The following is a 13606-nucleotide window of genomic DNA, read 5'->3' as shown; positions in this document are numbered from 1 at the left end:
GAAAGGCGATGCCAAAGTTATACCAATATGTCTCCTGCCCCACTAGAGGCCCGAATAGACTTGGCCACTGCTACACAGCAGTCAAGGAGGCCTACCGTTCTGTCCCACGACCTCACTTGGGAAAATCGGACCATCAGGCCGTACTCCTCCTCCCGGCTTACAAACAGCAACTGAAGCGGAAGGTCACGGTGTCAAAAGCGGTGTCGCGTTGAACGGTGGAAACGGATGAGTTCCTCCGTGACTGCTTTGAATCGGTGGACTGTTTAGTATTCAAGGACTCGGCATCTAACCTCGATGAGTATGCTTCAGCTGTCACGGACTTTATCTGGAAATGCACAGAGGGCTGTGTATCTCTCAAGACGATCCGGGTATTCCCTAACCTGGAATCTTGGGTGAATTATAAGGTCCACTCCCTTTTTAAGGCTGGAGCTGCGGCTTTTAGGTCCGGGGATACCAGTCGCTACACGGAATCCACGCGTGAACTCCGGAAAGCCATTAAGAGCGCCAAGAGTCAATATCGAGCCAAGTTGGAAGCCTAAGCTAACTAGAGGGATGCCGGTAGACTATGGCAGGATTTAAATAAGATCACTGAGCGCAAGGAATAGTCTGGGAAGATCCATAACTGTGGCGCTTCTCTTCCTGATTAACTTAACGTATTCTATTCAAGATTCGAACAGAAGAGGAGCGTTCCAGTCCCTCCCGATGAACCGGACCTGGTGGCATCGAGGTTCATCGTCACCGAGAAGGTCGTTAGAAGGGCCTTCCTAAAGATAAATCCAAGGAAGGCTACAGGCACAGATGGCGTCCCGGGTCGGGTTCTCCGGGCCTGTGCAAGCGAGCTAGCCGGAGTGTTTGCTGACTTCTTCAACTGCCCCTTTCTTCAGCCTAAAATCCCCTTGTGCTTTAAGAAGGTAACGATAATCCCGGTGCCGAAGAAGAGCAAGGTGGCATTCCTGAATGACTTATCAACCTGTGGCTCTGACATCAATTGTTATGAAGTGCTTCGAGCGATGGGTTATGGCACACATCAACTACAGCCTACCGGTCAACCTCGACGCTTTGCAATTCGCCTGCCGGAGCAAGAGGTCAACGGCAGATCCCACCTTTCTGGCCCTACATTCCTGCTTAGAGCACCTGGAGAATAAAGACACATATGTAAGGCTCCTTTTCATTGACTACAGCTATGCCTTTAATATCATCATTCCAAATAAACTGATTCCTAAGCTCCGGATCCTGGGGCTTAGAATTCAGATCTGCAGCGGGATCTTCAGCTCCCTCACAGACAGGACCCAGGCTTTAAAAAATAGGGGACAATCTCTCCTCTACAATCACTCTGAGCACCGGTGCCCCACAAGGCTGTGTAGTCATCCCCCTGCTGTACTCACTGTACACTCATGATTGTATAGCCAAGTTTCCACAGAACTCAATATATAAGTTTGCTGATGACACCGCAACTGTAGGCCATATCTCAGGTAATGATGTGTTTGAGTACAGAGAAGAAATTAAGAACCTGGTGGCATGGTGTGAAGACAATAACCTATCCCTCAACGTCAGCAGGACGATGCAATTGGTTGTTGACTTCAGAACGAGTTGCGAGCTGCACGACCCCATTTACATCGGTGGTGGGCAAGTGGAATAGGTCAAAAGCTTTAAGTTCCTCGGGGTCAATATCACAGATGACCTGACATGGTCCAACCAAGCAGAGTCCACTGCCAAGAACGCCCACCAGCGCCTTTACTTCCTGAGGAAGCTAAAGAAATTTGACCTATTCCCTAAAACCCTCACTATTTTTTGTAGATGCACCGTAGAAAGCGTTCTTCTGGGGTGCATCACAACCTGGTATGGACATCGTCCTATCCAAGACCGGAAGCAGCTGCAGAAGATCCTGAACACAGCCTAAAACATCACACAAACCAGTCTTCCATCCTTGGACTCACTTTACACCACACGCTGTCGGAGCAGTGCTGCCAAGATAATCAAGGACACGACCCACCCAGTGAAACAATTTTTCGTCCCTCTTCCCTCCGGGAGAGGCTCAGGGGCTTGCAGACTCGTACGGCCAGATTTGCGAACAGCTTCTTTCCAACTGTGAACGGATCCTGACCCGGGATCTGGGCCATACCCTCCGAATATCCAGACCTGACTCTCGATTCTTATGTCATGTTAAAAAAAAGACATTTAGGGTGTTTTTACTGCTGTCAAATTTCAAAATGTTCAAATTTGTCCCGAACAATATTTAAGGGTTAGGGGAGTATAAACCCCTGGAGCTCTGCGGTTAGGAGTATTTTACGAAATGTAACGTTTTATAAACCTAACAGCAGCAATAGATTACACATGGAGTCTTTTTTTTATGTTAAAACCACTATATTAGTAACATAACCACGATAAACCAAAATTTACACTGTTATATGTGTAAATATAACTATCGAGCTAGGGAAACAAGCCTTAGAGTCTTCAGATGGTAAAGTAGGCAAGTTCAATAATCCTCGAAATAAATGATGGGAGAGAGATATTTGTAATCCAAGGTGAAATGTAGAGAAAAGGTAAGTACAAAATATTCCACATTTTTCCCGCTGGGAAAGCGAAATAACAGTCGCCATAGATCTTCTCTGTCAAAAGGCCCTATCGTATCCGCCTCCTCCAAAGTTGCCGTCAGCAAATTCCACACACTCACCACTCCCTGCGTAAAAAGCTTACCCCCGACATCTCCTCTGTATCTACGTCCAAGGACATTAAAACTGTGCCCTCTCGTGTCCTGGGAAAGAGCCTCTGATAATCCACATGGTCAATGCTTCTCATCATCCTTTCAACTCTACCAGGTCACCTCTCATCCTCCGTCGCTCAAAGGAAAGAAGGCCGACGTTACGGAACGTATTCTCACAAGGCATGCTCCCCAGTCCAGGCAACATCCTTGTAAATCTCCTCTGTACACTTTCTATGGTTTCCACGTCCTTCCTGTATTGAGACGAACAGAACTGAGCACGGTACTCTAAGTGGTGTCTGACCTGGATCCTAATTGCTGCAACATTATCTCTCGGCTCTCAAGCTCAGTTCTCAGTTGTTGAAGCCAATGCTCCGTATGTTTTCTTGACCAGTGAGTCAACGTGCGCAGCAATTATGAGTGCCCTATGGACTCGGAGCCCAAGATCCCTCTCATTCTCCATATTGCCAGGAGTCTTATTAATAAATCTAGATTCTATCTTCATATTTGATCAACCAAAACGAACCACATGATATTTATCTGGGTTGAACTCCATCTGCCACTTCTCACTCCAGTTTTACATCCTACTATGCCCCGTTGTAACTTCTGACAGCTCTCCATACTATTCACAACACCTTCAACATTTGTGACATCAGCAAATTTACAAAACCATCCCTCCACTTGCTCAGCCAGATCATTCATAAAATTCACGAAGAGTAGTGGTGCCAGAACAGATCCCTAAGGCACACCACTGCTGACCGACTTCCATGCAAATATGACCCGTTTACAACCACACTTTGCCTTCTGTGAGCAAGCCAGGTCTGGCTCCACAGAGAAATGTCCCCTTGGAACCAATGCCTCCTTACTTTCTCAATAAGCCTTGCATGGGGTGCCTTGTCAAACGCCTTGCTGAAATCCATATACTCTATATCTACTATTCAACCTTCATCCAAGTGAGTAGTCACATCCTCAAGAAGAAAATAGAATCAAGCTTGTAAGGCACAAGCTGCCTTTCACAAGGCCATGATGACTATTCCTAATCATACTATGCCTCTCCAAATTTTCATAACCACTGATAGACTCACAGGTCTAAAATTTTCTGGAGTATCTCTGTTCCCTTTCTTGAATAATGGACAACAGCTGCAACCCTCCAATCCTCCGGAACCTGTTCCGCCCCCACTAATGATGCAAAAATAATCGCAGAAGTTCTGCAATCTCCTCTCTCGCTTCCCACAGTAGCGTGGGGTACAGCACGTCCGGTCCCAGTGGCTTATGCAGTTTGGTGCTTTCCAAAAGCTCAAGCACATCTTCTTCCTTAATATCTCCATGCTCAAGATTTTCAATCCGATGCAAGTCATCCCTACCATCGCCAAGATCATTTTCCGTATTGGATTCTGAAGCAAAGTATTCATTGAATACCTCTGCTATCTCTTCCGGTTCCATGCACACTTTTCCAATAACACAATTGATTGGTCCTACTCTTTCAAGTCTTACCTCTTGCTCCTCACGTACTTGTAGAATGCCTTGGTGTTTTCCTTAATCCCGTCCGCCAAGGCCTTCTCATGGTCTGTTCTGGCTCTCCTAATTTATTTCTTGATCTCCTTCCTGCTAGACGTATAATCTTGTAGATCACTATCATTACGTAGTTTTTTGAACCTTTCGTAAGCTCTTCTTTTCTTCTTGACTAGATTTACAACAACCGTTGTACACTACGGCTCCTCTACACTACCACTCTTTCCCTGTCACTTTCGAATGTAACGATGTAGAACCCAACGCAAATGATACTCATTATTCCTGTACATTTCCCTGAAAACATTTGTTCCCATTTCATGCTTCCAAGTTCTTGCTGATAGCCTTGCATTTCCCCTTACTCCAATTAAATGCTTTCCTGACCTGTCCGTTCCTATCCCTCTCCAATGCTAAGGTAAATGCGATAGAATTGTAACCACTATCTCCAAAATACTCTCGCATTGACACCTCGCCGGCTTCATTTCCCATATCAGAAGAAGTTGATCCACTCCCTTTCTAGGCTTATCTACATATCGTAGATATGAAGAAGCCTCTTCAACACTGCAAACAAGCACCACCCCATCTAAACTTCTCGCTCATGGGACATGTCATAACAACCCTGTTATTTATACACCTTTCCAGTATCTGTCTCCTTATCTGCTCCTCCTTTTTCCCGATTACTATTAGTCGGTCTATAATAACACGCAGGAGAGTTATTGACCCCTTCCCGTTCCTAGCCTCCACCTACAGAGACTCTGTAGACAATCCGTCCATGACTTCCTCCTTTTCTGCGGCTGTGACACTATCTATGATCAACAGTGCCACGTCCCCACCTCATTTGCCTCCATCGCTGTCATTCCTGAAACATATAAAGCATGGCACTCGATGTACCATTTCTATCCCTGAGCCCTGAATATTCACTCGCCAATGTCTCTCATCATCTTATAGACATACTGCAGAAATTATCTGATGATCCGCAATAGTTGGGTATACAACCGGAGGACGGTACTATGAACACAGGACCTGATGGATGACGTTGTCAAATGATGCAAGCTGTATCATCTGCAGCTCAACACCAGTAAGACAAAGGAGATAGCAGTATAGTATCGGAAGACTAGGTCTGCACTTCTCCCTGTTGCAATTGATGGTGAGGACCTAGAAGTACCTAACCGAGCACCTAGATGACATACTTGAGTGAAGCACCAACATGTGCACAAGAAGGGTCAGAATTGCCTCTATTTTCTGAGTAGACCGAGGACCTCTGGAGTATGCAGGCTCCCCTTTCACATGTTCTACAAGTCTGTTGACACCAGCACAATGTTCTATGCGGCGCTATGCTGGGGCAATGGCATCAACACTGGGGATGCCAATAGGCTTAATAAACTGATTGTAGAGGCTGGATCTGTTATAGAAACATAGAAACATAGAAAATAGGTGCAGGAGTAGGCCATTCGGCCCTTCGAGCCTGCACCGCCATTCATTATGATCATGGCTGATCATCCAACTCAGAACCCCACCCCAGCCTTCCCTCCATACCCCCTGACCTCCGTAGCCACAAGGGCCATATCTAACTCCCTCTTAAATATAGCCAATGAACTGGCCTCAACTGTTTCCTGTGGCAGAGAATTCCACAGATTCACCACTCTCTGTGTGAAGAAGTTTTTCCTAATCTCGGTCCTAAAAGGCTTCCCCTCTATCCTCAAACTGTGGCCCCTCGTTATAGGACGCATACTGGAAGCAAACTGGCTGTGGTCGAACATATTACCCTCCGGATGATCCTGGAAAATCTGGACAATATTGCTCACCCTCTGCATGCCTCCTTGGCTGAACAGAGGAGCACTTTTAGGAATAGACTGAGACACGTCCTGGCTATCAACGTCAGCAAGACGAAAGCGCTGATTGTGAACTTCAGGAAGGGTAAACGCAAGAGCATATACCAATCCTCATAGGGGGATCAGAAATGGAGAAGTCAACAGCTTCAAGTTCCTGCGTGTCAAGGTTTCTGAGGATCTAACCTGGTCCTAACATATCGATATAGTTATAAATAAGTCAAGAGAGCGGCTTTCCTTTATTCACAGTTTGAGGAGATTTGGCATATCAAGAAAACAACTCAAAAACTTATATAGTTGTAACGTGGAGAGCATTCTGACAGGCTGCATCACTGTTTGGTATTGAGGGGCTACTGCACAGGACCGAAAAAAACTGCAAAATGTTGTCAATTTAGTCAGCTCCATCTTGGGTACTAGCCTACAAAGAACCCAAAAAATCTTTAGGGAGCGGTGTCTTAGAACGGCAGCGTCCTTTATTAACGGCCTCCAGCACTCAGGGCCTGCCCGTTTCTCACTGTTACCATCAGGTAGGATGTACAGAATCCGAAAGGCCCACACTCAGCGATTCAAAAACAGCATATTCCCCTCTTCCGCCCGACTCCTAAACGGACGTTGAATCTTTGGATACTACCTCACTTTTTTTTTCAAATATACAGTATTTCTGTTTTTACACATTTTAATCGATTCAATCTATGTAATTGATTTCTTTGTTTCTTTATTATTGTTTTATTTTATTTATTTCTCTCTCTCTCTCTCTCTCTCTCTCTCTCTCTCTCTCTCTCTCTCTCTCTCTGTGTGTGTGTGTGTGTGTGTGTGTGTGCGTGTGTGTTTAAATCCACAGTCAGCAGTGTCAGCCTACGACTGACGTCAAAGTCCCGCCCGGGCCGCTCTTAAATAAACAGTCTCAGTAATCGACCACAGGTTATTGTTCCATTACTATTTCAACCCATATCAAAATCAGTAAGTAACTTGAACCCGACGCACACACTGGCGCCATACATCCCAGAACACAGTTCGATTGTGGAAAGTCGCACCGACTTTATGGATAAAAATACAACAGCATGTGCTGCAAGCTGGTTATGCGATACTGCCTGATAAGCAAGGAGATATACAGATAACCGACTACTGTTGAGAACGGCTGCTCTGTAAGTTGAGATGACTGAGCAAGATAACTACTCATGAACAGTCTGTGTAGAGCAACACAGACATAAGGACGCACAAACTGACAAAGTCTATCAAGAGAGGGCACAGCAAACTCAGGAAACACAACACAGAGTGCACGAAGAGCGACTACCGCTCAACCGTCCGGCTCGATAGAGCATCATTTCACACAACTGCATAACCCCAACCTTGATCACACGATCAATGGATTCAACTGATCTGCTCGATATTTATTGAGTATTTATTATTATGTATTTTTTTCTCAGCCAAAATAGGTTGACCCTGAGGTATAGGTATAGCCAGGCACTCTCATTTCTCAATTGCTAGGAACATAGAACATAGAACAATTACAGTATAATAAGGCCTTACGGCCCACAAAACTGTACCAAACATGCCCTTACGCTAGAAGGTACCGAGCGTTCCCCATTTTTTTAAGCTCCATGTACCTATCCAGGAGTTTCTTAAAAGACCCTATCGTATTTCCCTCCACCACCGTTGCCAGCAGCCCATTCCACCACAATACTCGTTGCGCAAAAAAAAATACCCCTGACATCTCATCTGCACCTCCTTCCAAGATCCTTAAAATTCTGTCCTCACGTGTTAACTATTTCAGACCTGAGAAAAAGCCTTTGACTATCCACAAGTTCAATGCCTCTCATCATCTTATACACTTCTATCAGGTCACCTTCTATCCTGCGTCTCCAAGGAGAAAAGGCGAAGTTTACTCAACTTATTCTCATAACACATGGTCCCCAATCTAGGAAGCATCCTTGTATACCTCCTCTGCACCCTTTCTATCGTTTCCACGGCGTTCCTGTAGTGAGCGACAATAACTGAGCACAGTACTCCTGAGTATGGTCTGAGCAGGGTCCTATATAGCTGCAACATTAACGCTCTGCTCCGAAACTCAATCCCATAATTGATTAAGACCAATGCTCGATATGCCTTCGTAACTACAGAGTCACCTTGAGTTGCAGCTTTGAGCGTCCTGTGGACTCCATCCCCAAGATTGCCATCAATACAATATTCTGCCATCATATTTGACCTACCAAAACTAACCACCTCACACGTAGCTGGGTTGAACTCTATCTACCACTTCTCAGCACAGTTCTGCATCATATCAATGTCCGCTGTTACATCTGACAGCCCCCCACACTATCCACAACACCCCCAACCTTTGTGTCATCATCAAATTTACTAACCCATCCCTCGACTTCCTCATCCATGTCATATATAAAAATCGTAAAGACTTAGGGTCAGAAAAGATCACTGAGGCACAACGCAGGTCACCACCCTCCGTGCAGAAGATGACCCGTCCACAACCACTCTTTGCCCTCTGTGTGCAAGCCAAATCTGGATCCAAAAAGCAATGTCCCCTTGGATCCCATGACTCCTTACCTTCTCAATAAGCCTTGCTTGGGGTATCTTATCAAGTGCTTTGAGAAATCCACATACACTACATCTATTGCTCCATCTCCACCAATATTTTTTCTCATATCCTCAAAAAATTCAATCAGGCTCGTAAGGCACGACATGCGTTTAACAAAGCAATACTGCTATTCCTAATCATATTATGCTTCTCCAAATATTTATTAATTTTGCCTTCCAGGATCTTTTCCATCAAATTACCAACCACTGACGTAAGACTCACTAGTGTATAATTTCCTGGGTTATCCCCACTTCCTTTGTTGAATAAGGGAATAACATCCAAGACCCTCCAACCCTCTGGAACCTCTCCCGTCCTCATTGATAATGCAAACATCATCGCCAGAGGCTCAGCAATCTCGTCCCTCGCTCCCACAGTAGCCTGGGGTACAGTTCCTCCGGTGCCGGTGACTTATCGAACTTGATGCTTTCCAAAAGCTCCAGCACATCTTCTGTTTTAGTATCTACATGCTAAAGCTTTTCGGACCGCTGTAATTATCCCTACAATTGCCAAGATCCTTTTCCGTAGTGAATACTGAAACAAAGTATTCATTAAGTACCTCCGGTTCCATGCACACTTTTCCACTGTCACACTTGACTGGGCCTATTCTCTCACGTCTATCCTCTTACTCTTGAAATACTTGTAGGATGGCTTGGGGTTTTCCTTAATCCTGTCCGTCAAGGCCTTCTTATGGCCTCTTCTCGCTCTCATAACTCCATTCTTAAGCTCTTTCCTGTTGGTCTGATAATCTATAAGATGTCTATTATTACCTCGTTTTTTGAACTTTTTATAAGGTTTTCTTTTCTTCTTGACTGGATTTAAAACAGCCTTGGTACTACACGTTCCTGTACACTTCCAACCTTTCCCTCTCTCATTGGAATGTACCTATGCAGAACTCCACGCAAATATCCTCTGAACATCGACCGAATTTCTCCCGCACATTTCCTTGAGAACATCTGTTCCCAGTTTGTGCTTCGATATTCCCGCTTGGTAGCCTCACATTTCCCTTTACTGCAATTAAATACTTTTCTAACTTGTTTGTTCCTATCCCTCTCCAATGATATGGTAAAGGAAATAGAATTGTCAGCACTGTCTCCAAAATGCTCTCCCACTGAGATACCTGACACCTGTCCGGGTTCATTTCCCAACACCAGATCAAGTGCAACCTCTCGTCTGCTAGGCTTATCTACATATTGTATGAAGAAACCCTTTTGATCACACCTGAAACACTCCACCCCATCTAAACCCCTTGCCTTGGGGAGATGCCAATAAACATTCAGGAAATTCAGATCTCCCACCACGACGGCCCTGTTGTTATTGCACCATTCCAGAATCTGTCTCCCTATCTGCTCCTCCATGTCTCCGTTACTATTGGGTGATCTGTACAATAGAGTTATTGACCTCTTCCTGTTCCTAACGTTCACCTACAGAGACTCCGTGGACAATCCCTCAATAACTTCCTCTATTTCTGCAGCCGGAACCCTATCTCTGATCAGCAGTGCCACGCCACCGCCTATTTTCCCACCTTCCCTGTCCTATCTGAAGCATCTATATGCTGGAAGGAAGAAGACCTGCGGACAATTCTAGTAGTGTTTACTTTTGCGGTTTCCTGGATACTTACATAAATATTACTGTGCTGCCAAATTACTTACTATTTCGTACTACCTTTAGAATTATAGCCTGACATGGTATTTCCTCAGTCCTTGAGAAAGACTAGTGTAGAAATTGCAGGGGCCCTGGCAGAAATATATAAAATGTCCTTAGCCACGGGAATGGTGCTGGAGGATTGGCGGGTAGCTCATCTTGTTCCGTTGTTTAAAAAACGCTCCAAAAGAAAACCAGGTAATCACAGGCCGGTGAGACTGACATCAGTAGTGGGTAAGTTAATGGAAGGTGTTCTGAAAGATCGGATATACAAGTATTTGGACAGCCAAGGGCTGACTAAGGATAGTCAACATGGCTTTCTCTGTGGTAGATCGTGCTTAACGAATCTTGTAGAGTTTTTTGAGGAGGTTACCAAGAAAGTAGACGAAGGGGAGTCTGTCTATGTTGTCTACATGGACTTCAGTCAGGCCTTTGACAAGCTACCACATGGGAGATTAGTTCAGAAGGTTCAGACACTGGGTATCCATGGAGGGATTGTAAACTGGTTTCGAAATTGGCTGTGTGGGAGAAGACAGAGAGTAGTAGTGCATGATTGCTTATCAGACTGGAGACCTGTGACTGGTGGTGTGCCTCAAGGATCTGTGCTGGGACGACTGTTGTTTGCTGTCAATACCCATGATCGAAATAATAATGTGGTAAATTGGATCAGCAAGTTTATTGACGACACTGAGATTGGAGGCGTTGTGGACAGCGAAGAGGCTTTGTTTCATTTTGGAAGGACAAATCAAGGTAAGACATACACAGTAAATGGTAGGGCACTGAGGAGTGCGGAGGAAGAAAGAGGTATGGGAGTTCACATACATAATTCGCTAAAAGTGGCGTCACAGGTAGACAGGGTTCTCAAGGAGGATTTCATAAATCAATGTATTGAGTATAAGAGTTGGGAGGTTGTATAAAACATTGCTGAGGCCAAATTTGGAGTATTGTGTACAGTTCTGGTCACCTAACAATGGGAAGGATATCAATAAGATTCAAAGAGTACAGAGATGTTTTACTGCGATGTTGCCGGTTCTTCAAGAGTTGAATTATAGGGAAACATTGAACAGGATAGGACTTCATTCCTTGGAACGTGAAAAGATGAGGGGAGATTTGACAGAGGTTTACAAAATTATGAGAGGTATAGACAGAGTAAATGGGAATAGGTTCTTTCCACTTAGATTAGGAGAGATAAATACTAGACGACATGGCTTTAGATTGAAAAGGGAAAGGTTTAGGGGAAACTTCTTCACTCAGAGAGTGGTTGCAGTGTGGAATGAGCTGCCATCTGACGTAAATGGGGGCTCACTCTTAAGTTTTAAGAATAAATTGGGTAGGTACATGGATGGGAAAGATCTGGAGAGTTATGGACCTGGTGCAGGTCAATGGGACTAGCGGAATAATGTTTCGGCACAGACTAGAAGGGCCGAATGGCCTGTTTCCTGTGCTGTAGTGTTCTATGGTTCTATAGTTCTACAGCAGTTGAAGTTTTTGTTTTGGGACAATGTATCAATAGACCTTCTATTTCCTCTTTTAATTCAACATATTTCGGGTGTTTTTCACTTACTAATTTCTATGTCATACGTGTTTGCAATGTTTTTCTTTATTAAGTCAATTGCTTTTGCGTGCTTTTCCTGTAATGTTATTACATGTTTATTTTACTAAGCACAGCTTTGTAAAATCAAAGAGGTGGATATCGTCAAGCACACTTATTTCCCAATTGCAGAGAATCTTCAGGTTTTGCCCATGGTGTTTAGAATTGCGGCTTTCTGGTGATTTACATAAGCATTTTTGTGCAAGCATAATAGTTTAATGCTGTCGCGTCGGGACATCGGGACGATGTAATTTGCAGATAATACCGAATGGGACAATGTGTACACGGTTAATGTTCCATAGACTGTTATTTCCCTATGTAATTCTGCAGGTTTCTGGTATTTGATACTTATTGATTTCTGTCCTTTTGCAGTGCAAAATCTACTAACTGATTTGTTCTTGCTTGTTCATGCTGTAATATTATATCCAGATAGATATTGTATCCGGGGTAATGGATCGGCCGTAATATAGTTGCAGAAATCTGACTCCAAATCTGGGTGAGGGCTGTGCAGGTAATCAGATTGAAACAAACTGCTTCAGGACCCTCCTTTTTTTATAGAATATGAGGACACGCAGTCCCCTTTTAAGTAATTCAGTAACGCATGCATTAAGAAATGATACAATGTTTTTTTCCAGAATAATATCACATAAACACATGACAAACCGACTTAAAAACTGACAAAAACCACATAATTATAACATATAGTTACAACAATGCAACGCAATACCGTAATTTGATAAGAACAGACCATGGGCAAGGTAAAAGTCTCAAAGTCTCTCGAAAGTCCCATCATCTCACGCAGACGGTGAAGCCCCAACGCCGCAAACTTGCCGATACAGCATCCTGGAAGCATCCGACCACAGTCCGACTCCGAATCCTTCCGAAAACTCCGAGCCTCCGACCAGCTCTCCGACACCGAGCACCGAGCACCATCTCTGCCGAGCTCATCGACACCGGCCCAGGCAATAGCGAAAAGGCGAAGCCGAGAATTTCGGGCCTTTCCCTCCGGAGATTCCCGATCGCACACGTAGCAGCGGCAGCGAAGCTGGCATTTCAGAAGTTTCCCCAAGTGTTCCTCCGTGCTTCTTACAGCTGCCTCCATCAAATCAGGATTGTGCACGGCCCCCTAGTTGACACATATCGATATCATTCGAAACGGCCGCGCGCACTTCGTCGACTCCCTCCTCGAAAGTGTTTTCTGGTTTCTCTGAGCATTTGTTGGTATTATATGCTATATTTCTGATACTTCTGTTTAGTTTTGACTGCTTGGTGCTGCATTGCCACAAGGAACCCTATGATTTTTGATAGAATCACATAGAATCAGAGAGGACAGGAATTTTTTTTTAATTGAGGAAGGGCAAATTATGAGGCTAAAAGGCTGGAACCATGCGGCTGTGAATTGGGATGATGTTTTGCAGGGAAATATGCTATGGACATGTGGTCGATGTTTAGAGATCACTTGTAGGAAGTTAGGCATAAATTTGTCCCGGTGAGGAAGATAAAGAATGGTAGGGTGAAGGAACCATGGGTGACAAGTGAGGTGGAAAATCTCAGGCGGAAGAAGGCAGCACACATGACGATTAGGAAGCAAGGATCTAATGGCTGTATTGAGGAATATAGGGAAGGAAGAAAGGAGCTTAACAAGGGGCTGAGAAGAGCAAGAGGTAGACATGAGAAGTCCTTGGCGAGAAGAGTGAAGGAAAACCCCAAAGCATTCTTCAATTTTGTGAAGAAGTAAAGGATGA

Source organism: Mobula birostris, chromosome 4 (assembly GCF_030028105.1).
Source record: "Mobula birostris isolate sMobBir1 chromosome 4, sMobBir1.hap1, whole genome shotgun sequence".
NCBI classification, from domain to species: domain Eukaryota; kingdom Metazoa; phylum Chordata; class Chondrichthyes; order Myliobatiformes; family Myliobatidae; genus Mobula; species Mobula birostris.
The sequence above is the reverse complement of the archived record's forward strand: the minus strand, read 5'-3'. Positions refer to the sequence as shown.